The sequence below is a fragment of the Stegodyphus dumicola genome, chromosome 4 (assembly GCF_044657685.1).
Source record: "Stegodyphus dumicola isolate Sdum_Otavi_A_Nest chromosome 4, ASM4465768v1".
In the NCBI taxonomy this organism is placed as follows: Eukaryota; Metazoa; Arthropoda; class Arachnida; order Araneae; family Eresidae; genus Stegodyphus; species Stegodyphus dumicola.
This window is the reverse complement of record NC_140771.1, coordinates 56,038,505-56,062,569: the sequence shown is the minus strand read 5'-3', so window position 1 is coordinate 56,062,569 and position 24,065 is coordinate 56,038,505. Positions and strand designations below refer to the sequence as shown.

Sequence of the window (24,065 nt, the reverse complement as noted above, 5' to 3'; positions counted from 1 at the left end):
ACTCCTAAACAAATTTAGAAAAACAAGTATGAAAACTGTAAATTTGTGTTTCAATACTCAAATTCTTTCCACTTCGAACATAAATAAAAACATAACCTAAAATTTAGTCTTCATAATTAGTATGTAATTTTCTAAAGAACAAAGTAAAACACAAAGCAACAGATTTTGGATCTACGTAAAAAAATCAGGGTATAAAATAACTTAGGGTGGGTTAAAATAACATACCGAATAAGGATTATTGGAGAAGTCAAACAACAAGAATCAGCGTTGCATTTGTGAATTTTCCAGGACTAATGTCGATGGTTTAACTACACAATTATCGAAACTAGTCCTGGAAAATTTACAGATATAACGCAGATTCTTGTTGTTTGACTTCTCCAATAATTATAAAATAACTGTTTATCTGGATGGGGAGTTCCTATAGGAAGATATTATGATACTACTTAGAAGTGCGCAGTTTTTCTTTGTGAGCATTAACCAGGAATACACTTCGTAATTTCGAAAGTAAATGAAACATTTACCAGTGACTTACCTCAATGGAAAAATATCCTCAATCGCCTCATTCTTTTCAATTTGTTTGCTTGCATATGAGGTATGCAATAAATATTTTGCAAATAAACATCAGATAAGTTGACAGCTCAAATGATTAATTGCGATAACCAAACTTTATAATGCAAAGATTACTTCAAACATTTATCATGAAACGTATAGGTCTTACGCAAAAAAAGACGTGAAAACAACTTTCTTTCTGGCATATTGTTTCGCAATATTTCGGCTTCGACGTTTCGTATCCAAGCCATTGTTACAAAAGCCATATAGTGATGGCTAGACTTTTGAATTAATCATTTATGTGAAAGAAAAATCTGTGAGATATTCATTTTTAACCACGGTAACTTCAAGAGATGTCCCAAGAAAAAAATAGTTGTAAAACATTGGTAATAATACATAACCCACAAGCCGCTCCTTATTCCTAGAGATGTGACAAGGCTACCGTCTTTATGAGGCAAAGCAAAAATTACTGTAAGTACTAAGATGACAATTTAATGGCAATGTGTCAATAATTAGCATTTGCCGTAGCATATATTACTTCGAACTTTGTTATAAATGGTCTTGCTTAGAATTTTCCGTATGCATGCTAAACTCAAGCTGTTATCAAAGGTGCCTAAAATAGGCAAGCAAGGCACAAAACAGGGGAATTCGAAGAAGATCGCCTAGTGTTCGGACCAGAAAACTCCATGTCATAAAAACCAAATCTGACAAGAAAATTTAATGGTTTATCAGCCGAGAAAGTCTGGATTTAATTTGGATAAATGCTTTAACATGGATCAACCATCTAAAATTAGTTGAAGATCAGGTATCTACTTTCATAGTAAGAATATTCTCCGTCTGGAAGATTTTTTTGCCAGAAGGCTAGAACAACGGTAAATCATGCCGTTTCTCGACAATACCACTTAACGTTTTAGTAGAAAAACAATACCCCCCTGCCGTCAACTGTCAATCGATAGGTCACAGTAAAATGCTCATATTCTGCTGCAGACGTTAGTGAAAATAAGGAACAGATTTGCTCAGGCCTTTAAATTTATAAGCCATCAGTCCAATAGATCCAACTTTTGAGATATACCAGAACAACAAATATAATCTTCAAATGCACAACCATGTCGTGAAGAATTTCAAAGAATGTGATGGTTGCATGATGAAATAAATATATGCCAAAATATAATCTTAAAAATTGTTTCACTTTTTATGTTTCACTTTGCAAGATTTGCTTAGTTACATATTGAAGAATTAAAATCATATTAACGAGTTGCAACGTTTTCAGTTATCAGTATAAGTAAAGTAAGAGTGAGACATTATGGCGCAAAAACCAAAGATGATTATAGCGCGTATGTAAAGTAAGAATTTTTTGCGTTAGAAAGGAAGAATTAAAATCCTCCTGACCATTAGTTACGTATACCACGTATATAATAATGTACAATATCGAAATTTATAAATATAATTTATTAATTACATTTGCATAACGGGAGTAACTTCTCATAAGAAATTCTTCCAAACACCGCGCATCACATAATCTGCTATTCGAGACAGAATATTATGCCATCGGTTTTGAAATATGCACAAAGGAGTAGTTTAATATTCTTTGTAATGCTATGCAAGAAATCTGGAGTTGAATGAGAATACTAGATTATAAAATAAAAGATACTTTTTATACTCTAAAATCCTGAGGATGCATACTCTTTGCTGCTGATACGAATATAGTCAATTCATTTGTAAATGCTTGCTGGATATCAGCAACATTTCCAAACATATTAAAAATGCAGAATTAGTGTTATTCTTAAAGAAGAACAAACCACAAGACAATTCGTACTCATATAGACCAACATGCTTAATGCCTGCTTTCGGAAAGCTTCTATAAAAGTTAATATTAGCCAGATTAAACTACCATCTCAGAAAAAAGAAACTAATATACCAAAACCAACTCAGCTTTATGGCTAATAAATCCATAGATCATGCATTTCAAAATCTGCAACAAAATAAAAGTCAGAATATGCATTCTCTAGTTAACTCGCTGGACATACACGCAGCCTTCTACTCAATGTGTTGGAAGGATGCATTGTAAATCTTATTAACGATAAATTGTTAAGATGGAATTATGAGTTTATTAAGAGAGTAGCTAAGTAACAGATTGCTGCAATACAGCTCTAATACTGGCATTCAAACGTACAAGATCACTAGAGGATGCCCACAAGGGTTTTATTTAGGACCAGTCATTTGGAACCTAATTGTCAATGAAACGCTTAAAATGTATGACAACGTCCCCCACACGCATGCTCAGGCCTATTCCGACGATTTCTTGTTAATAATAACGAACGGCACAAACCACAGCGAAGGAAAACTCAAACAATTCACTTATATTTTTCAAAGAATGGGCGGATAAATAATTTGAGCTGAACATTTCGATACAGAAATGCAAAGCACTTTATATTTCAAAACCGGGAGCTTCGCTCAGAAATCCTAGATATCTAATAATACGGATATATAATGAGAGAATCAAAATGGAAAATAATATCCCTTACCTGGGAGTCATAATAGATAACAGACTCTCCTGGCATCAACACAAAATATATCAGAGACAAGTTCATAATCCTATGCAACTATCAGAAATTCACGGCTGCTAGCAACTTGAGTATATCCCCAAAATTACAAAAATTATGGTACCATACAAGTAACAGAAAAAATTCTAATACATGGCATTTCAGCTTGGGGCAAAAACCTCATTACGCATGCCCAACGGCATTAACTTTCCGTACAAAGATTTTTTCTCCTGATAAAGGCATATTGAAAGGGCCCCACAAGCGCTTTAAATGTCATAGCAGGCATTTCCACCGATCACCATTACAATACAATAACAGGCAACAAAACTTAAAGTAGCAAGACTGCGCCAAACCTGCATATTCAATAATGCGATGCACTATACAACAGATTACGAAGAACATAAGCACAATTTAGATCTACATCCGAACCATCTGTACACAGAAAACTAAATAGTGAATTCTTCAATAGACCATTTCCCAATCCGAATCTATACGGACAGGTCAAAATCTAAAATGGATGTTGGAAATGCCTTTTGTGCCTACAGAATTAATTTGCACTTTAAAACATAGCAAGCAAAGCTTAACAGCACAAATTCTGTATTCCAAGCTGAACTGTTAGTCATCAGAGAAGCTGCGAAATTTGCCAGGAAACAACAAGAAAAAAGCATTATAATTTCCGACAGGGCCTCAAGCCTACAGGGAATAATCGGGCCGAACCGCTTGCCACTAGCAAGTGAAATTCAACGCTTACTATCCTATTTCCCAGAGACAAACCGGTCCCAAGCTTCACTGGACACGCGCCCATGAGGGCACATTGAGCAATGAAGCAGCCGACTAACTGACCAGAGATAGTGCAAATGGACAACTTGCCCCAGTCATCTCTCTGCAAATTCCATTACCACATCTTAAATCAAGATTGGAACGGGACCTTATGTTCCTGTGGAAAACTAATTGGACACAAGAGTTAACAGGCAGGTAACAGGTAACAGGTACCGCACTCCCGGACGGCTTTCAATGACTACTTGGGTAACGCCCGGACCCTGCAACTAAAGAGCTAACAGGCAGGAGGACATTTAACTTCCTCCCGGTGCCACAAGGGAATTAAACACTACAGGCAGAGCAATGACATATTTCCTGACTGCGCATGGCCCTTTTGCAGCCTATCTGTTTCGCTTCGGATTGCACCACATAAATTCATGCATATGCGGCTCAACAGGTACCATCGATCACCATATGTTCGAGTGCGAAATCAACCAAAGACATACATTTCCGGCCGTATAGAGCTGAAATTGCTCAGGTACGGCTGAAACAACTCCAAAAGTGTAAGCTACTACGAAACAAACTTAAAACTCTTATAGACTATATGAATTATAGTTCATTTCGCAGAAATGAACTGCGAAAATCTAAAAGAAACCTAAAAAAAGTCATTCATCACAGTCAAAGTCTTGACAGGGTCTCTTTAATAACCAGAGGTCACAAATATCCATCTTTCAAAGTAACTTTATAAATTTCGCTACAAATTTTAATATTCTATAGAAATTTTTGGCGAGGCCTAGCGACAATAGAATGCTCTAGTTGGGTATAAATGGTGATAGTCATATAACAGGCGGTACAGCAACTCAGCTGGTGGTAAGTAAGTAACTGTACTTAAACAGTTCTCTTAGAAAGTTATCCAAGAAGGCATCCCTCCCTTTGGAGAGATAACCCTAGAGTTGCTGAGCCATAGTAAAATAAGCCAAACCATTTTTATAAATAAAAAAAAATCCTATCATTTTTTTTCATAGTAATTTCAGGAATATTTTTACCGTCGAATTTAATCAAAATGGCAACATTGTTAAAACATCTATTTCTGAGTCATTAACTAAAGAATGAAATATTCGTATTATTTATGATGAGAAAGCCACGCAGTTGCGATCATGCATCTGGCATGCGTTAACGAAGGCTTTCTTAGAGAAGATGTCTATTACAAATTGCTAAATCCTACAGATATAACCTCTAGTAGACCCAGGACATCCCTTCAACATCCGCATCGCCAGTCTGTCTCTCTCCGTCCTGGTACAGCGCCAAGTGTTTGTCCTTTCGGGAGCGGCAATCTTTAAGGACGCAGACGAGGCCGTTTGATTTAGCTGCGGGGAATTGATCGAGGGACGGCCGCAGCTCGAACCCGGCGGCAGTCCGGTATAGTCAAAACAAAAGCAGTCTTGGATCAGCATCAAACTGCTACTTGTGATTTTGTATTTTTGATACCGGACGTGTTAGAAGAATAAGTTTTGAGAAGTTTGACTCGGAATCAAATCGATTTCGTAAACTAGAATAAAATGTCGTAACTATTAGATCTCAAGAGTTCTCTCGCATTTTATTAATATTTAGATACTCCTGACTAATGTCGCTTATTTTACTTAACTATGCGCTGTATGTACTATTCAACTTGCTTAACTACTCAACTTTCAAAGTAAATACACTCGGTTCTTCTTTTAATTTCATTAATTAATTGTTTGTATGACGTATTTTTGCTTGTTTACAATTTCGGCAAAGTTCAAGCGCGTTGAAGAATGAAATTTTTGACCCTGCTTTGTGTATGGTTTAATAATACATTTGAGATATTTTGCTATTTCAATAAATATCTCTTCTTTCTTTTATCTTAAAAATTACAATATGCTACTTCGTCTTACAAATTACAGCATTATGGTTGTTTACCCTCAGTATGAACCTTTTAAGAAAAATGCAATTTTGGTACGCTTCCATGATAACAAATTTTGTTAACGTTTATATCTTTAATATAGTTAATCAAATACGTTTATGATGATGTATATTAATATGTATCTCAACTGTACATTTTCTGCTTAATTCTCCTGTTCTTGTTGTCAAAAATAAAACTTAACAGTAACAATGTAACACAATAGCAATATTACAGTTATAAATTTCATATACTTCTTGCCTTAATTTTATCTGAATTGAAAGATAGAGTTTTATAAGATGATATCAGAGGGTATTATTCTGATTTAAAATGACAAAACAAAATGTTTGCCTAATATCTCGGTGATCAACGTTTGATTCGTAGAAAATGGAACATTTACAATTCTTATAAAATTTAAATGCTACTACTTATGCAAAACTACCATTTTCCGTTATAAGAATCATACGGTTTTAATTTCTTGTTTAGAATGTATGTACACACCACATTAACTACTAGATTGCAACAACTTTGACCTGAAATCAAATTATAAGTTTTCCTTTAGCCATTACACATGTCTGTAATTCAGAGTTTCCTTTTTTGCAACCTTGTCACCGTTAGTTGCATTATATTACTCTATCGCATTACTTACCATCCACGCACCTTCTCATATATTGTCAATGATCAAAGCATGTAACATTTCATTTATCACCCATTAGTGCGGGCAAATTAGCACTTCTAAGAACTGTAATATTTTTGAGCTTCCATAAGATCTTCAGTTTGTCTTTTAGTAACAGTTCAGCAAAATAATGCATTAGTTAACTATAAACATCCGCACCATAATTAGCAACTGATATTACTAATGCCACATACTAAATTTATTTGTATATTTATACCTTTTGTGTAATTTTCTCCGTAGCTTTTCCGCCGTACACTTTAAAAATTTATGAAAATAGCATAAAAAGTATGGACATTCATGAAAAGAAGCTATAAGGTATTTCTCCCGTCTCCTTGGCATGGCTTCGAGTGTAGTGATCAACACGCTCAAAGCGTATTCCAAAATCCGTGGTTCGATTCCCGGCGAGGGCATTGCTCATTTTTCATCTCTCCTGCTTCCCAAATAAGCTAATGTCTCTACAAAGTACTGTAAGAAAATAAAATGCTATGGTAATATACTGTCTTCTTTGAAATACAGTAAATAGTAATATTAGTAGTATTTAATATGCGCTTTACTTTGTTCTATATTCTTTATGTAATCTCTCCCTTAAATAGTATTGCGTAAATTTTTCCTCTCGATACTAAAGACGTAGTAAAGTAGTAAATAAAGGAGATAAAATACAGGAGTAGATACGACATTAAATAGCTCGATCTAAGAATACAAACTGCGCAACATTAACTATGAATTTTTAAAAGAAGAAGCAAGAATAAGTGTTTTTAAAAAAAAAAAAAAAAAAAAAAAAAAAAAAAAAAAACAGAGGTATTTCAGTTAAAACAGGTTCAATTCTCATCTTTAAAGCTTTGTAATGTACTAGATCAGGAACGGCCAATAAATCGATCACGATCGAGCGGTCGATTGCGAAATGATTTTTGATAGATCAACATGCAAATGCACTTTAATTGTGACTCCTAGAAACAAACAGTATTGGCTCTTATAGTTTCATAACTGACATGGCTCCAACTATCAACAGAGTATAAGAGCGGCGTCTTGTCATCCGCTCGCTATTCAACACGTCAACTAGAGGGCTCTTTGACGGGTCCCCTTTTAATCCTCGATGTAAGAATATATGAATTTATTACATACATGCATAAATTTATTATTACACTGAGTATTTAATATTCACTGCAGTAGTAACATTATATTACTGTTTAAAAAAAATGTCAATTTTTATTAACATTACTGCTGTGCCTAAATGTAAGTATAATGTTTTTATGTTTTAAATTAAAATTGTCTACTTGTATACTTCTTTTGCATTTTAATACCCACGGAGTAATAACCACCTCTCCCCTCCCCAAAATAAGACTTTTCAAATGGAGAATGGGAGCTTCATTACATTTTTAAAATCAATGTTGTTATTTAATATGCGACCTCTATACGTAGCTGACACTGCTCCACCACTGGATGCATGGTTGGTTTTGGTGGTTCTCTCCATGTCTGAAGTGAATACCTGCCAATTTTCCCCGGAAGGTCCTGCATGAAGGCATCATTCCCGTCAAGTAAATAGCCCCTGTTTACTATGACATGTTCCAATAACCAACCAATCGTAGTCTTTACTGAAAAGGGTAACTTGGAGAGACACTTTTAACGCTGCCATATCAAAGATATTATCTACAAAAAAGTGACTTAAAACATAAATGTAAGGATTTTAAAGCTCAATTAAAAGCTCAACAAAATGTTTCTAAAAACCCATTCCCATGCTGAAAGCAATGATTATTGAATCAATTTTAATTTAAAACAACGGATACTTCAGAAAAATAAAATAAACTATTTTCTGACGAGGAATTTATAAAAGGAAATTTCTTAGAAATATAAAATTCAATTTTTAATGATTTTAAGAACAAGCTTATTGTTGCAATTAAAGGTATAATATAACAGAAAAATTATATAACGACATTCGCAGATGTTCTTGTTTTTCTCTTCAGTTTGATAAATTGACAGGTATAAAGTGACGCAGTACAATTACGTATGTTTCTTCGTATGGTTTTAAAATATTATGCATCTAAAGAAAGATTGTCGAGTGTGATTTCAATGAAAGAAAAGACTTCAAGAACTCCCTCATTAATTTGAAACTGCCGATTTTTAAATTGATGTCTTAATTAGTTCCAATTATAACAGACAGAACAGGAGCCGGTCAGGCCGCATAAATGGATTTATAACTCCATACTAAAATGACGATGAATTTACAATGTTTTAGCTACCATTGATGATTTAACAAATGTTAGCCATTAAAAGATTTAATACAAAAGAAATAATGACATAGCCTTCAAAATTTTTAACTCCATTCCATGAAGTTTCCTCAAACGGCGTCTTTTTCAGCTGTAGCCTTGTGAAGGATAGCCAGAAATATTATTATGTACCAATCCAAGGTTAGTAAAATCAACACTTTTCTACTTTAAAGACTGACATCAATTAAGGTGGCAAAGTGAAAGTATATTTATGCAGCGTCTTCGCGACTTATTCACTGAGATAAAAAAAAGTTTCTAGGAGAATAAAATCAAGAACGTGAAAATTTAAATGATGGCACTTAACGTTTCTTACAGATTTTACATAGAAATTAAATGGTGTAAATTTAGAACAGTACGGAAAATACGAGGGTCAGTCAAAAAGTTAGTTCCACTGCCTAAGAAAACAAAACCGGAGCAAAATTTTAGAATAAATTTATTTATATCTTAAAGTTCCATTCAAAATCTACTTTTCAACGCAATTACCTCCGTTATTTAAGCATTTTTCAAGGCATGCTACAAGTTTTTCGATGCCTTCTGCAAAGAAATCCCGTCCAATGTCCGATGACCATTGTTGGGCTGCAGCTTTCACTTCGGCATCCGAATGGTACCATCGCTTTGATAGTTCTTGTTTCATGGAACCAAACACATGGAAGTCAGGAGGTGAAAGGTCTGGGCTATAAGGAGGGTGATTCCACACTTCTTCCCACCTAAATCTTTTCAGAAGGTCACACGTTTGTTTTCCTGCATGCGGTCTTGCATTGTTATGCAGGAGCACAATGCCTTTCGACAGTTTACCTGGCCGTCGATTTTTAAGTGATTGTCGCAATCGTTTTAGTGTTTCACATTAAGATGATGCATTAATTGTGGCACCTTCGGCATGAACTCTGTATTCACCACGCTAGTTGCATACGCGGACGACGTGGCACTACTGGTCAGAGGCTGCACACGCGCTGAGCTTGAAGCCCATGGCAGTGAGTCATGCACTATCTTTGCCAACCTCTGCGAAGAGCTAAAACTCCAAATATCCATCACAAAGTCCACTGCTATCATCTTTCCAAGAAAGGGTAAAAATCCAACACGTAGCCCATGTATCAAACTACAAGGCCGGAATATTAAGGTCGTAAAAACTTTAAGATACCTTGGGGTAATATGGGACTCAGGTCTGACTTGGCTTCCGCATATCCAGGCACAGAAGATTAAAACATCTTCAATTGCCAGGAGATCACGACAATTCCAAGGCCGGAACTGGGGACGGAATCCCCACCTTCAAAAGGTACTTTACAAAACTGTAGCTGAGAAGGTGGCACTCTATGCGGCAGCTATATGGGCACAACCCATGACCGCACGCAAGGTTAAGCAACTCCTATCACTACAGCGCCCATTTGCCCTAGGTTTATGCAGAGCCTACCGCACCACTGCAACTTATGCAGCACTCACCTTGGCAGGCATCATGCCACTTCATATCCAAGCGGAGCTAGAGGCTACATATACTAAAATAATACATCTACAGAAAGACGCAACCTTTGCAGGCACCTTACATAGCCCTGCAAATTACGAACATCCATGTACTCCTCTCCACACCCACCCAGCACACAAGGGACTTGGCATTCACACTATCCTCAAACCGTCACGACGTCAACCAGAAGGAAACCCTAATATGCACGCGTTCTACACAGATGGCTCGAAAACTGCTGATGGTGTAGGTAGTGCCTTTATATACTACAGGCAAGGCCATGCTGCACACCATTGGAAAGGGCACCTCAATCCAAATAATAGCATTTTTCAAGCAGAAGTATTTGCCATAACAGCTGCCATTGAATACGTGGCGCTCAACAACATCACACATGTGCAGCTTTATACAGACAGTATGTCGACACTAGTTGCTCTTGACAAACATAGTCACGCCTCCCCGCTGATCATACGACTGCAGCATATCCTAAAAGATAATCTGCACGCACATGTTGACCTAGTATGGATTAAAGCCCATGCAGGTAACATGGGTAATGAGACAGCGGATGAACTCGCTAAGAAGGCTGCTTCGAACCAAAATGCCAGACCAATATCAGTATCAGCACCAACATCTTTCCTCAAAAGTCAACTGCGAAATGCCGCTATCCAGTGGTGCAAAGAGAATGGGATCAGGGCGACACGGGAAGGAGTTGCCAAAAGTAACCACGGAGTGCCTTATGACAATTGCTCCCCTTACCAACTTCATTACTGGTCATGGTCCCTTCCCGGATTACTTCTACCGCCGCACCATCTCAACCACGAATCGCTGTGTTTGCAGGGGTGAGGGGTCACCGGACCATTATATCTTTCAGTGCCCACTCACGGAACAGTTCCACTTCCCGATACCAGCCAATATCTCAGCATTTCACAAGTTCCTAGCCAAAAACAGAGCGGCCATAAATAAAATCTGCAAAGTAATAACCACCATTGCAGCATATGGCCAGGATCTCTGCCAACCAGAGTAATAGGGCTTATATGCATTACTTGCACTGACATATGCACTCTAATGCTCTACCATCTAATCTCTGACTGCATAGGGAGCAGAAGAAAATTGAACACCATTTTTTGGATGTTTAATTTTCTTCTTTTGTTATAACCTATTAAGTGTCTTTTTTTTTTCACCGTGCCTGTATGTTAATTCAAATGTACTTTAAATGCCAGATGTTGAACAGTTGCCCCTGTATGGCCATGTATCCACACTTATAATTATTAAATAAACTCCAGGGGAGGACGCAGGACATATGCCTGTTAACCACTGTTAAACTTCAGGCGTCCCCGTCCTCCGTCACCTGTCACCTGTATGCACCACGCCTTCTCTGTCGAAAAACAGCGTCATCATTACCTTTCCTGCAGATGGAACAGTTCGACACTTTGTTCGTGTCGAGGAACTGTAATGTTTCCACTCAAGCGAGCTGCATTTCGTTTCAGGTGAGAAGTGGTGAATCCAAGTTTCATCTCCAGTCACAATTTTGACCAAAAACTCATTTCCTTCCGTTTGGTAACGTTGCAGAAATGCAAATGCACTTTCAAAATGCTTTCCTTTATATTCCTCCGTCAATAAGACGTGGGAAACATCGAGCACAGACTTTACGAAATTTAAGGTGATCGGCAATAATTTTATGCACACTTCGAGAAGAAATATCCAGTTCACTTGAGATTTCGTTATGCGTCTGTTTGCAAGAATGCATTCATTCACGCGAGCAGCGATTTCCGAATTTGTTGCAGTTGATGGTCTTCTCTCGCGCTCAGCGTCGTCAATATCTGTACATCCATTCTCAAACATGTTGCACCATTCCGCTATAGCTTGACGTGACATTGCAGTTTCATGCAACTGCCCATAAATTTCAGCGGAGTTGCACCTTTTTGCCCACAAAAAACGAATCACTGCACGCATTTCCAATTTGGATCCTATTTGCAGCTGTCGAGACATGTTTGCGACTGATTATCAGAAAAACTAAACTTGCCTCGGGGAAGCTGCTATGTCACGCGATAAAGGTATATGTCTGAAGTGTTGCCACACAATATCATCCAAATAGTTTTAGATGGAACATATTTACGCTGTAGTGCAACAAACTTTCTGACTGACCTACGTACAAGACGATTAATGATCAATAGCATTAACCCATACAAAAGAAAAGTTTACGCTATTAGAATATCCTTAACGACCTACAAAAAACAACAAAATTATGATAATAACATGGAAAAATACGTTGCAGAAATTAAAAAGAAATTGATGGCAGTGAAGTCAGATTTCGTTATTTTGAAAACGTTATTGTGTGGTATTTGTCTTTTTCTTTTAAAAAGGATAAATATAAAACGCATTTCGGCAACATTTTGACACATTTAATGTTGAGGGGAAAATGGTGTTGGAAAATGAAAATTATTACTCTGCAAACTCATCTAACTTTAAAAGTAAGAAAACTTGAGGAAGAATTTTGGAAATATGCTAATCAAGGAAAGTATCCCGTTATCACCAAATGTTGCGAATAGATCTGTTCTTGTTTTGGATCTAATAATATTGAGGAGAGGGAAGATTGAACGTAGTAAAATTATTAACGTCATTATAGGCAGAAGTGCTTTGCAATAATAATATGTATAATTATGGATCGGTCTGTAGTTCATTTTCAGTTAACTTCTTCGTCATAATATTCTCTTCTACACTGGTTATCATAAATTGAGGAGGAATCATAAAAATCACGATTGCTGAAAAAGTTATATGTAGAATTTTATGAAACTTACGCACAATATACAACACATAGTAAGGTATCAAATAACATAAAAAGAAATTACCAGACAATTATGGTATTATAGAAATTAGCACATGTATAAAATGAACAAATCGAAGATATCAGTTTTCTATAGTAAAAGTACCTTCAATATGGAATATAATCGCCTCTAGAAGCAATACAGCACATTCAGTGATGTGTGATGCTTTCAATTATGAGGTCTATCAGTTCCATAGGAAGCGAGACCCATTGCTCTTGCAAAGCAGTTGCAAGCGCGGCAAGGGTCTAAGGATGCAGATTGAGAGCAGCTAAACGTCTCCCTAGAGCATCCCAAACGTGCTCGATAGGATTCAAGTCCCGGGATCGAGCTGGCCACTCCCTGCGCATAATTGTTTCCTGTTGAAGATAATCATATACGATGCGAGCCCTGTGTGGTCTTGCATTGTCGTCCTGTAACAGGAAAGCATCACCTATTGCCCGCCATATGGCCGCACATAAACATCAAGGATGTCATCTCTATAAATCTGAGCATTCACGGTTCCCCTTGGAAAGACATGGAGGTCTGTGCGTCCACCCAAAGTGATGCCACCCCAAACACAGACACTGCCCCTTCCGTATGCATCTTTTTCACGGATGTTTGACGGATGATAAGGGGTTCCAGGTTCTCTCTATATCAAATAACGCCTACTATCGCTTTCTAGACTAAACCTGGGCCAATCCATAAAGAGAATAGCCCTCCATTGCTCAGACGTTCAGTGGACATGTTGTCGTGCCCACCTATGGCGGTCCCTCCTATGGCGTGACTTGAGCAGCACGCAAATGGTTGTTCTCCTCGCATACATACCACCTTCGTGAAGTCTTCTACGCAGTTGACGTTGACGCCAACCTTCTGGTGGCTGCAGCAAGGGAGGATCTAAGAAGAGTCAGAGTAGCGGTTTTATACCTGAGCGCACATAATGCAAATATCGGTCATCGGCTCTCGTCGTAGCAGTTGGCCGCCCTGTGCTGAACCTCCTAGGTGCCGAATCTGTGATTTGAAATTGTCTCCAAAGTCTGTGAACCACAGAAGGACTCACATTTAGCGATATGGCCACTTCTGTTTGTCCTGCCTCTAGTCTCCCAATGGCTTTCTGTCGTAGTTCTGCAGGCAAATGATGCCTGGAGATCATTGCTACGAATTGGCTATCTCAGATTTCTGATGTCACTATCACAGTGAAATATATGGGCTTGCTCTCAAACATGGCCTTTTAAGCTCCTCGCAGATGACGTATTCCGAGTGCAGCGCCACTAATTTGCATATTGGAGTTTTACTCAGCTACTCTTACTTGGCAACATATTCAAATTTTACACTGTTTGGCTTATTTTTGAGGGAGTTATCGCTATTTTTGTGATTTTTCCTTAATTTATGATAACCAGTGTATTTCGCATTCCTCAACTTCTTCGCATGCACGCTGTTACTGTAGTTATTAGGCTATCATACTAACTTAATTGCTTTGAAGAAATTAAGCAGTTTTCTTACATCTTCATTATCCAGTTCTCTTCTCGCATCATTTCAGTGCCACTGGCTGCTACACTTGTAAATTCCACACTTTTCATCGGTTGGCAACAAAGAATTTCGCGTAGAGTAAAAAAAAATGACGCTGACTATTTATCCATCATTACAACGGGAAATAGTTTTAATTTCTTCAATCTCTTTAACAAAAATACTTCCAAAGTTCGAATTCAAGGCTTCCCTGCTACCCTTATCTTTCTTCCACCGACTTCTCAAAAAGAATTTTGTATTGATGAATTTAAACTGCTATCAGAAGTACAGCCAGAAAAAACAGAAATAGTCAGAAAAAACAAATGTTTAAGTTTTCAACCTGGTCCCACAGCGTAGGAACTGGTTCCCCTAACCATCAGGTTCCCTTAAAAAAGTCCGAAGCCTGAGGCATAGTGTTCTTTTATGTGCATTCAAAGTCCAGTTTCCTTGCTTTCATGAAACATGAATTGCACTGTAATAATTTAGAGAATGACTTGTAGGCGCCTTAAAATCTGGGCCTTGGGTGCTTAGGTAATAATTAAAATTCTCTAACTGCCACAAACGTATGACGTTTTGAAGAATAACTCATTTGGATAAATAATTTGCAAATTTTTTAATACGTTACACTAGTCATTTGTTTATTTCATTTCGGCTATTTGTTCAGTTTTAAAAAGTAAACTTCCATGAATTAGAGCAAAATGCTTGACCCAAATGTTATGATTCTGACTTGCTTCATTTAGACAGAATGGCTAGTAAGCTGATAAGTGTTTAAAAATGTTTATACACGCATAGAGTATAAACATGAAGAGTCCTTTTAATGGATAATTATACGAGTAATTTTCTGAATAGATTAAAATACGTATGAAACAAAAGGGAATATGGCCCAATATGGAACGGGGCGTGATTAGTTTGGCTCGTCTCATTTAAATTTCCCACTCAAGCCTGTCTTCTTTGCGTCCGCCAAGGGAGAGAAATTAAGTCGAGAATGAGTTTAAAATGAAGACGAACGAGATCCGTAATTGGTCCCAATTGTGTTGTGGTGCGTCGAAGGACAAGGAAAGCCAATCTCGTCCAGGGTTGGTGTTGAAGGCGGCAAAGGATGCAATTAGAAAGGTTAGACAAGACATCTTCATTAATAAGGAGGAATATTGTTTCATTGTTGTTGTAGAGTTAAAAATAAATTGCATAATATTTTTGAATGGCGGATTGCAAGGTGAGATAAATCAGCTCTCTACATGTCCATCATTATACTTTCAATGTTACATTCATTCAATATTCTCCTTTTTTTATTTCCCTTTAAGTTTTCTCTTTTTAAAAATTCCTACTATTAACTCATACTCTTCCTATATCTTGTTCAAATTTTCAATCGTTAATTAAATACTTTTTATTCATCCACTCAAAATCAAATACATTTTTTAAACTTGTAGGGGATGACACTTGATATTAATACGGTTTCCTTCACATTTTAAAGTCAACTACTACTTATTTATTCCTCTTTATCGTAACTAAAGATATCCTGTTTTGTTAAATATGCTATAAGACTTACAAATAATGACCGGTTATTAGGAATTGTCACGTGCTGTAAAAATAAATTTTATAACAACTTATAAATAATAGTACATGACTGTGATAAATGAAACTGTAATATTTAACAAATTTAAAGTGCCAACAATAAGACAGAAATCTAAAGATTTTTTAAGTGTATGGAATTAAAGAATTGTAGTTTTATAGAGTTGAATGAAGCGGATGTAATGTGCCATTATGTAGCGAAAATTCTAACCATATTTCTATGTTAACCTGATATATGCTTCAAATATAACCCTTTAAAATGTCCCTTGTTTATTAAAATAAATAAATAGCATTGTAGATTATGCAGTAATATATCTAGGACGAAAACTCTTCGCAGCTGGTCAAGCATCTGTTGCCTTGAGTCGTCTGAAATCATTAGATGAAATATTAATTGAAGAACTGGACTGCTCGAAACTCACTGGAAAGGTTCCTTGCAATAATGAAGCATTGCAAAAGATGGATAGAATGAGAAATTATAGATCACCATCAGTTTCATAAATTAGAAACGAAAAAATGTTAATAATGTTAGTAAAAAGTAACTAAAATAAAATGTTTCTTTGTTGACCTAAGTAGGAATTTAATTTATATATATATATATTACTTGTTTTAATACATCTCGAAAACAGAGTATTTCTCTCATTTACCATATAAAATCCTGTTTTGGCAAAACTGACGGATGGGAAGAAAAGGAAAAATTCTAGAAGTAATTTTTGGCAGGTGCTATCACAAATATAAAACTTTCAATTTACCATTTACACATAAGATTTAAAAAATATATTCAGTCCGTAATTGCTTAAAAAATTAAGCGACTTGAATACAATTTCAAGTAATTTAAATTTGAAAACTTTTTTTTTTCAATTTTCACTGAAACATTTAAATATTTATTTTCACTGAAACATTTAAATATTTTGAAAAATATATAAATCTGTTGTTATAAGCTAATACACATTTATTTTACAATAAGTCCAACTGATAATTATGTAAATATTTGCAGTATTATTATAATACAAGAAAGGTGCTTTTAAGGCACATATTCAGCAATTCAATCAGCACTGAATCATACTTTTTAAAATTTTTTAAATGTTTTCGGCGGCCACCCTGTTTTGAAAAGGATGTAATAAATATTCACTAAATTCTAGTCAAAAGTAATGATTTTATACCTCGTGCTTTACGTAATCATTCCTGATATATTTTACTACGATAATGTAAAGTCAAACTATCTTAATACATTTTTTTAATTTTAAGCTGCGCTTACTAGATTTACATATTTTTCGGACGCAGAGTGTAATAAGAGATATCTGATGTAAACACCACATGACTTCGTTGTATGGACTATTAAATTATACACAATTTTTGGCACACTTCATTTAAATTTATTTCCTCGAATTTCATTAGAGATATATTTTTCATTCAATCAGTTCAGTTCTCATTTCGCGAAAGACAAAAATATTTAAAATCTCAACCCATCTTCATTAAAAGTTGTAAAATACAAAAAAAAAAAAAAAAAAAAAAAAACTTAAAACACCAAATAGAGTTAAAAAAAATTTTTTGCAATGAAAATTAAAGTCTCTACGCAAAAAGAAGCAATTTGACCCACGGACAGGAAGACAAAATTTTCGGTACATAAAATTGAAAGTTAACTTTCTGTCCTACTGTACAAAAAGACACTGAAGTTGGTGCACCAACTTATTTAATATACTGTTTTACTAAGAGTTTCAAATGTGAACAAATCGAGGACTCGTTAGGCCTAGCGAAATTTAAATTTTTAAATTGTTGATAATTCTACAACTACTCAGGATAGATTAATTAAAGGCATAAAAACCTTAACCGAAACATACGAACGACATAGTTCAACCACTTTTAAAGTACAAAAAGGAGAATTTACCAACATATAAGAGTAATAAATACTGAGCTTTCCAAGCCGGGTAACATGAAAAGAAAATATATAGATATGTAATGATTTAGCTAGTTGGTTTGAGGATTCAAAAAACGAATTACGTGGATATTTAAGACGAGGGAAAGGAAAAGAAAAGTTTTCAGACGTGGCCGCTGTTTTGAACACATAATTTTATGTTCGTAAATACTGCAAGTTCTTATATGCATAAACAAATTTCTAACCATCATTTATGGGTGCGACATGCAAAGCACAATTTTGTACAGCTTGCATCTTTTTATACCGTGGACGAAGCTTAATGTAAATTTTGCATGGCTGGCGTAAGGCGAAACAGGGAAAAAAGAATGTCGACCAAAATCGGATAGCAAAAAGAAGAGGTGTCTAGAACAACAAGCAAAGAGAAGCGATCAGCGAAATTGACCAGCACCAGACATTTTAATACAGATTACATTTCGGATCGCATTACAAGTGAAAGAATTAAGAAAATTAAATTTCAGATACATACTAGATTAAGGAAAAACATGGTAATAATATAAAGGAATTCTATTGCCGCAGGTAAGAGTTTAAATTTGCAGAGGATTTGATGAACTTTGTTGTTGTTCCTAATGCTCATTTCTTTGATCTATAGCCAGCCACGCCCACAAAATTCTTCGTGGCAAGGAGTTCCTGGTTAGTGTCGTTGGCATCAGCCTTGAGCAAATTACAGGTGATAGTGCGATTTAGCTCAAGTCCGCCCTCAATTTTGAAGAAGGGCACCCCCGGGAGACGCGGGTGCGAGGGTCTCCTACCCCTCTTCCTCTACCACAACCTCTCGAAAGGACTTTCGCACGGACATTATGCATTTACAAACATCCATGCCTTCTCCGAGATTAGAATCCGGGCCTTTCGGTGTGGCAATCAGCGATCCTAACCTCTACACCGGTTGGCTGACGAACTTTATAAATATCAATAGAACAATATTGGGAATTTTGATTTGTTTTAGTCTATGTTGGATGTGCTGCCTTAACCATAAGGTCGATTGTTATCGGTCAGGAGGGTTGCAGCACACTCGCATATTAAAATAGAAACCAGATTAATATTCGGATGCTGGGTTAAGATTTCATCGCATTCCACCAATAACTGTATAAGGTATTTCTCCCACTTTACTAGCGTCCTTCGTGGTGTAACGGTAGCACGCTGGGCCGGTATTCCAGAGGTCCGCGGTTTGATTCCCGGCGAAGGCGGTTGCTCATTTATCATCTCTCTGGCTTCCAAAAAATCCTAATGTCTCTACAACTGTGCAATAAAAGTCTGATGAGATATCACTTTCAGAATTACCGGAAATTAAGGATTATATTAGAAAAGTTATTTTTGTTATTTTTCGAATGAAGAGGGGAGCCGAAGAGGCGTTAAAAGACTATTTTTAATTTATTATTAGAAAGGTAGGCATTTTATATTTTACATATGTATATGTTTGGTGCGGCCGATTGCTACGAAAAAGGAAGATAGTTTTTATAACAGTCCCATATACAAAATTTCAACATTCTAGGGCTATTCGTCTTTGAGCTATGCGAGATATATACATACGAACGTATGTGCAGACGTCACGGAAAAAAAGCTCTTTTGATTCAATTTGAAATCTATTTTACAATCTGTTTTGGAAAAAACAGTCCTTTATTCTGTTCTTACGTACAGGCGTCAAACAAAAAAATCGTCGAAATGGATTCGAGAGCGGTTAAAATGGATATTTTCGTTGAAATATGATACCCGAAATTTTTCGCAATTACAATACTTCCTTTACATCGTATAAATAAAAAATCGACTATTTTATAATCGAGCGTATATGGTGCAATGGATAAATTGCAAGAAGACGCTTTTTTACGAAAATTTAGAACGTTAGGTACAGCAGTACTTTTGTGTCACTAAATATTCCTTAAAAAATATATATTTTTTGTAACAATAACGTAGATATGGAAACGCTGTTGTTTATAATACGTATATTATTCCGTTGTTATGTGATTTTAATAAATAATTGCCATTGATTTGAAGTACACTGCTTCAGTGAGATACAGAAATGATGAACTATCGGATTTCTTGTATGTTTACCTTTTGCACTTCAGATAATAAAACTTTATCGGTGTTAAGAAAATAACTTGCTATATAATAAATAAGTCAATATTTCGGTCGTGCTGTTTTTCTGATACCTTATTTATTTTAAGTACATATATTGCTTTATTATGTTTAAAAAACTACATTTTTAAGATACTTTATCTGTTTTATTGCCTTTGTGTAGCATTTTACCTGTAATACTCAAATAAAAAATATAATAAAAGGCGAACACGAAATTATACGAGTACACAGAAAATGTATAAAATGATACAATTTGGTTTATTTGAGTATGGTATGGTATGGTAGAAAAACATGTTAGGGCTATCTACTTATGAAAAGGATGCAAAACAATGAATAATAAGCATTGAGCTTGAATTTTTAAAAACTACGAGAAAGTAAACGAATGTAAATTTAAGATCAGGGCTTCACGAATATCAGAGCCTGATCGGAAATCAGGCACATTTTTTACTTTCATGGACGAAGTAAAAGAAGTATTGTAATGACGAAAAATTTCGTGTATCCTATTTCAACGAATATATTCATTTTGATTTCTCTCGAATCCATTTGACAGATGTTTTTGAGTGGTATCTGTATACACTGACAGAACTAAAGATTCTTTTTCTCAAAACGGGTTGTAAAATGGATTTAAAATGGATTCAGGACAGTATTTTTCGTCACGTCTATATGCACGTACATACGTACGTATGTATGCATCCCGCATAGCACAAAAATGAGTAGACTCAGAATGTTGAAATTTTGTATATGGGACTGCTCTATGCTGTTGTGCGCCTCCGTTTTTAGTCCTATCGACAGGACCAGAAGTATATAAATATACATATATATATATATTCCTCTGTGTAGAGCCACCAAGCCGGATAATAAGTTGGGTTTCCATACATGTATACGCAGACTGTTAACCGGCTCGGTGAGCTCAGTATTTATTACTCTTGTATGCTGGTACACTGTGCATTTTTTTTCTTTAAAAGTGATTAAATTACGTTCTTATGTTGCGGTTAAGGATTTTTATGCCTTTTGTCAATCTGCACACAATAGGTGTAGAATTCTCTGCAATTTAAAAGTTATTTAAATGCTACTAAGCCTAACGAAGACGTCATTTGCTTACATTTGAAACTCTTAGTAGAATTAAGTCAGTTTCTGCACCAAATTTAGCGTCTTTTTGCCGAGTGGGACCAAAAGTAAACTTTCAGTATTGTGCGCCGAAAAATACAGGGCTGTGGAGTCGAAGTCATGGAGTCGAAATCGGAGTCAGGCAGATTTTGGGGTAAAAGGAGTCGGAGCTAGAGTTGCTAAAAACAGGTCAACTCCCACTCCGACTCCAGGTTTTGTTGGATAGTTTGAATTTGAAATGAAATTAAAAATGAATTGAAAAAAATGAATGACAAACTGAGTTATTATTTTTGTTTAATAAATAGTTATTTTCTATTTTATTGACATATTAATAAATAAATCTAAGGGAGGAGGATGGATGTGATATTTGGCATTAGTGGTTAAACTGATTCATTTAGTTACAAATCTCACTGGTAAATTTAGATGAGCAGCAAAAACTCCCAAAATTGATGCCATTCTTAGGAAGCGAGCAGCAAAACGAGCAGTTATTGATCAAGCAAAGCGATAAGGAAGTACATATTTGATGATAAAGAGGTTGTTAGAATTAAGAACTTTTTTAGAGCATGTAGATAACCCTAATATTTTACTAACAGAATGACTGTGGAATGATCTTGCAGAATTGGAAACTCTTCTTTTTACACAGTCTATAGCCACAAAAAAGCTGCAATCTGAAGAATTGACAGGAGTCAAGAATGGAAGAATGCGATGTTTGTTCTTTCTGAAATGGAGAGTTTATTGCAGAAGGAATTATTTCTTCAATGAAGAAAAGAGAAGCTAGTTTGCTAGACAGTGAGATATTGCTGGGTTCAATATATGAGTATCCGAAACACCGAATTTTCTTGGATGACGAACAAATTAAAAAGGCAAAGAAAGCCATCTATGAACTTTCATGAAGAATGAAATTATTTTCAGAACAATTGGAGAATTCGAATCAGGACAGTCAAACTGCAGACATTGCAATTGAGTCTCTACCATCTTCATCCGGTGATGAATTAGATTTTGAGAAATATTTTTGGATAATACTGAAAAGGCAAAGTGAATGAAAATAAAGAACCAAAAGTCTTTACATATAAAAAAAATACAAACAAGATTTCTACACGGCCTTTGAAGAAACACAGAAATATGATTGCGCTTGCAAAGCACCTCTTTTAGAACTTATAAAAATCTATCCTGAAAAGTTAAAAGAAGTATCCCTAACAGTAAGAGCTCTTCCTCCTACTTAAGTTAGTGTGGGAAGACTCTTCTCGGCTCTGAAATTTATCAAATCGGATCTATCGCCCTCCAACAAAGAAAATCTTGCCGAAGCTATACTGTTTTTTAGAAATAACTGATGCCAGTTTTTCCATTTCCTAATAAATGCTAATTAATATAAATAATTTGCTATGCCATAAATTTTTTCTATAGCATCTATTACTTCTTTTACATTAAAAAAAATAAGCTGTAACCCATATGTATACGTTTACATATATACAGGGCGTTTTTTTTTAAACTTACGGTACTCAGAGACCTCTGTAGCTTGAACTATCAGCCGCAAAGCCACGAAATTTTGTACAGGGACTATTGACGACACGGGAAAAAGGAATCCGTGAGAAAAAATCAGTTCCAAAAGTTGCCGATAGGGGGATATGACGCTTTTGACCTGAATTTTAAGTTTAACTGCACGATAAAATTTCTGACCACTTTAAAAATTTACAGTAAACAGATAAATGAATAACAAAGAATTAATTTTCCACAAATGTGCTTTATTCTAAAAAATAACTTCTGTAAATGGTTATAAATTATAAAAAAAAGAGAACAAATTTAAAAACTGCACAGAACTGCACAACAACTCTGCACAACAACTTTATAAAAAAAATAAATAAAAATTAAAATTAAAAAAAAAAAAAAAACGAAAATACAGAAATTTCAATAAAAATGTATTATATATAAAAACATTACTATGAAATAAGTAATATTCCTTAACACAAAAATTAATTAGCCTAATAAATAAATTAACGAACTTCCCGTTGCAAATTCTTAAGAAATAAAGGAAGTTAAAGGAAGTTAAGGACTTTGTTTCCTAAAAAAACATGCAAAACTTTTTATATAATTAAAATTATATATAATTAAAACATAATATAAAAACATTACAATGAAATAAGCAATAAATCTCATATTTTCCAGAGAAAACAGTCAGCAGTCCAGTATCCAAAGTAATGAATGAAAAACTGTTGCCAAAACCACATTTCTAAAAGAATGAAATTATTATCAGAAAGCAGTAACCAATTAAAATTCTGCTTTGTGGATGACATAATTCAAAATATACAAGCCTCTTAACCATTAGTTAATAAAGAGAGAGAGCGAGAAAGAAAGAAAGAAATTCTGTTGTGCATCGTTAGACACATGCGTGTCAGAATAAAAGGATTGCGATGTGCGTGTTGCATGTATAATTAATAATATTTTATCTCATATTTTCAACAGTCAGCAGTCCAGTATACAAAGCATTGAAGGAAAAACTGTTGCCAAAACCACATTTCTAAAAGAATGAAACTATTCAAAATTATGCAATTTTATCAAAAAAGATTTTTAAAAAAATCTGATTCGAATTTTGAAAAAATCTCTTTGAGGTGCATTGGGTCTTGTCTAGATGCACCTATGTTCCAAATTTCGTAGCCTCGATCTATTAGCCTAGGCGCAGCACGAACGAAAGACACACACAGACAGACTCTTTCTTTTATTATATGTAATGATAATAATGCATAACATGCTTTGATAAATTCATGAAATTCAGATGTGAAGCGGAGAAATAAAGCTGATGGTGCCATTATTAATAAGTGTCTTTCTAATCTGATGTATGTAATAAAAAAATAAAGGATTAATTAAAAACATACTATTCCAAAAAGAACCTAAGACCAGCCAAACTGACCAGAAAACTCAGAGT

At 35.3% G+C, this 24,065-nt stretch overlaps 1 protein-coding gene across 5 annotated transcripts in view; it reads right to left on the bottom strand.

The window, feature by feature from the left end:
* The window catches only part of LOC118188716 (Na(+)/H(+) exchanger protein 7-like), a 329,360-nt gene that overhangs the window by 171,423 nt on the left and 133,872 nt on the right, over positions 1-24,065 (bottom strand). The window lies entirely within an intron of this gene.